Raw genomic sequence first — 4,003 nt, 5'->3', positions numbered from 1 at the left:
TATACATAAATATTTTAAGTATGTTAACCAAAATAAGGAAAATATCATTAAAATGCTGTTCTGTGAAAATATTGTTACGGGTTTTGATATTTCCATAAAAACATTGCGTAGTTCTTAAAACTTTTTTTATGTCCGGCAACTATATTAGTTAAATATTGTAGAAGAAAAATAACTTTTATTATGTGCAGTGCATTTAATTTATTTACTTACTACATCCTAGATGTAAGTGCTGTATTTTAATCCCGAGTATTACTTATCTTTATAGGTGTTTTCATATTAGCTTCATACATCTTTCAAGCTTGAAATACTAATATAAAAGTAATATCACCGATACAAATATATTAAAATTGAGATATTATGATATTTAATAATTAAATAATTTATAATTAATAATAAATAATATAATAATAAATAAAAAAAATTATTTTTTTTTTAAACTAGAAAACTATAGTATCAAATGTATTAAAAAACCATGAAAAAAAATTGCCTACACGTGTTATAGATATACTTACTTTAATATTTAAGTAAATTACTCTACTTATGTATATATTGGAATTAAATAAAATGCGTGACTTTCTTCAATTAACAAATTTAACTAAATAACAAAACTTTTGCAGGAAATTTCCTAAGAAAATAAATTTGCCAAATGTCAGTTCTTTCCTGCTTTCATGCATAAAGTAATTCTATATTTGGTATAAATTTGTATCCGTGTATGCGATATAAGTAAAGAAATAAATATTATTTATGTTTTGCCTTAAGTGATGAAATAAAACTAAATTTCTTAATAAAATGCAAATTAATTTCTTTTTTATTTTCTTCAACTTTTCATATACTACCAAATTAAAAAAACACAAATACGAATTGTACGGTGATATTTTTGACTTAATTCTTAACTTAAATGAAGCAATAGATCTAAGTGAAACCTTGAATCTGATATTTAAAGTCTTTATTCAGTTCTTTAAAAGTTCTTTATTCAGTAGTTCATTACAGAAATGCTTCGAACAGTAGTTAATTGCAACAACAGAATTTTATTATTGTTAATGAACTGAATTTTTGATTGACCATATAATTCGAGTATTCCCAAATACCCATCATTATCAATTAATTATTCATAAATACTTTTTTGACACAGCAAGTGCTAAGGGTTGAACTCGTATCCTGCCAAATTTAAAGCTTAGAGTCAGCGTTCATTAGCGAACTGACTCAAACCCATACTTTCCTGGTTTATTTGCACTTGGAGTTGTGTTAATTTACTGAAAATCACTTGCTGTGTTATATTAGAACAAAATCATAGACTAGCTGTAGAAACAAATACAATAGTATCTATTAAGCAAAATAGTCACTTCCGGCATAACTGACGTTAAATTATAACTTTTTTATAGTTTATTGTATTTTTACAAGATAATTTAGCCATTTCGTGTATATAGCTATATAGGTATATATATATATAGCCATTATCAGTGATCCTTTTGTGTATATTTCTTACATATTATTATTCGCAAATAAGTTTGGAAAGTATCAAAGGTTGATGTTGTACCCTGTCAAATCTGAAGTTCTGAATTAGTGCTAATAAACCTTTTGATTTAGTTTGACTTTACGCCAGTCAAGTAAATAATATAAAATATAAAATAAGTATAGTAGATTAATGTAAATTTTGAGAAATATAATATGTGCAATAATTGAAATCAATGAAGAATTGTAAGTATTTTAGTAATACTAGTATTAAATCAAGTAAATTTTCATATCTTTCCCAACCATATACATTGTAATATTTAATTGCATTTATATATATATAGCCATGGTGTTTGCTTTTGATATAATATAATGGCGCAAGTGAACTTGTTAATGAAAAAGAAGTTGGAAATTTAAATAATAAGAGTCAGTTTTAGATGTAAGAAACTTTGCACCTGTGAAAATTAGTCTTAAAAATTATATGTAAAACATTAAATTCAAAAAACATTTTAAATGACTACTACGTTTGGGTATTTCAGGGTGAAATTTATGCATTAACCAGATGTGCTCTGTTTAACATCTGAGACTGAGAGCAACGTTGTTATCAATGTACTTAACTCTCACCAGGTAGCATCTAGGCACCTTAAATCAAAACAATCAGCTATCGATTCTGAGAGTACCAAGGCATGTTAGAATATCAGAAAACGAAGCAGCAGATAAACAAGCTAGAAGAGGAACAGCTTCGCAGCTAAAAGTCCGTTATGAACCGTTACGTAGTGTAGGTCAAAGCCTGCTATCCTCACTCTTATTAGAAAAGGAAATCAGACAAAGGATGATACTACGGATGATACAAGGAGAAACTACTACGACTTTTACAATTCAAATTAATTATTACATAGCAGGTTCAAAGACTGTATAAACCTGTTTAAGGACAGCTTTAGAATTATAATGGGAATCCTAACAGGACACTGCAGACTTTAGTGAAACCCGTCGAAACTAGGGATGCATGCTTATGCTAGTTGTAGATTCTGTAAAATCGACGAAAACTCGGCAATGCATATAATTCAAAATTGTTTAGCAATAATGTATAGAAGAATGCGAGTATTAGGAACAGAAATGTTACAGATTGAAGACCTCAGACTCGTTATAGTAGGAATTATACTACTGTCGAAATAATCGAAGTTAGAGAAACACTCTAATTGCAATAGATCTTAAGGTCGCACTCAGATAATAATAATAACAGGGTGGGGTATTTGTTCATACTGGAAATATTATCAAAAAAAAATTAAGTTACTTCAAAAATAATATATTTCTTGTATTTCATTTCAACTTTTCCCTTTGTTATTTATTATATGTATGAATACACTACAAACCATTAACGATTTTTAATAAATTTAATGTTCAGTCTTTTCCTTTGCTTAAAAGCAAAATGCCTTAAAAAGTTTTTATAAAATCTTTAATTTCAATCTTCAATATTTAATTTTATTGAATTTAGTAATAAAAACATATATTTTTTGCTTCAATTACCCTTTTGGCAGTTTAAGTGCAGTATCAGGATTTTCTTTGGTAATACCGTTATGAACACCTTTTCATGTTTATACAAAATAAATCCAAGAAATTAAAAGGATGACATTTTTCTACATTTAAAAAATTCTTTAAAAATAAAAAATATTGAAAATAAAAATTCTTCTTGAATTGTGTGAACAAAAGAAAAAGATACATAAAACAATTCTGTTATATTTTCTTTTAAACCACAATGCACAATGGGTATGGTTCCGACAATGTGCATTGTCCTTCAGCCAAGAGTTAAGAAATTCTATGAAAAACAGCAGTAAACTCTAAAAGTCATTTATAAAATCCGTAAAATACACACGAGGCGGACGTTAAGGTTAGAAGGATGCCATCATTTATGATTGCAATGTCAATGATACTGACTTTCAATTTTTCATTTTTAATGAAATTGAAAAATTTCTTTTTCCTTTATATTTATTTTCAAAAACAAATAAACTCTATAAGGATCATAAATTCTGTTCAATTAAAGTATATAATCAGAAAGTAATTAGCCTTGCAACAAAAACTATTCATTAATTTTATCAAGACAGAAGAAAACATAATATTTACTTAAACAATTTGTGATTATATCAATATTTCATTATTATTAACACAATTATTAGAAATGCAATTAACTAATAAAAAATTAGTATATTAATTATATTATTAAGGAGATACCATAACACATATGACTCCATATAATATCTATTTAAAATTAATTGGATTAGCTGAAGGTCACAACAAACTCATTCAATATTTTACTTCCATTGAATGTAAATTAGTTTACAAACTTAATAAAGGAAATATATACATATGTAGAATAATATGGAAGATAATTAAGTTTAGGAATTTCAAGTACAACGTAGTTTTCTTAATTAATTCATTTAGTTAATAAATGTTACCTTCGACATACGCTTGAGATAACCATGTGATATTTAATACATTTTTAGTTTAATGCAAGGACAGTAAAGCAATTATTATGCAAGGAAGCAAAATTGTA

This window comes from Teleopsis dalmanni, chromosome 1, assembly GCF_002237135.1.
Source record: "Teleopsis dalmanni isolate 2A chromosome 1, ASM223713v2, whole genome shotgun sequence".
Taxonomy (NCBI): Eukaryota; Metazoa; Arthropoda; class Insecta; order Diptera; family Diopsidae; genus Teleopsis; species Teleopsis dalmanni.
This window is presented reverse-complemented; position numbering follows the sequence as displayed.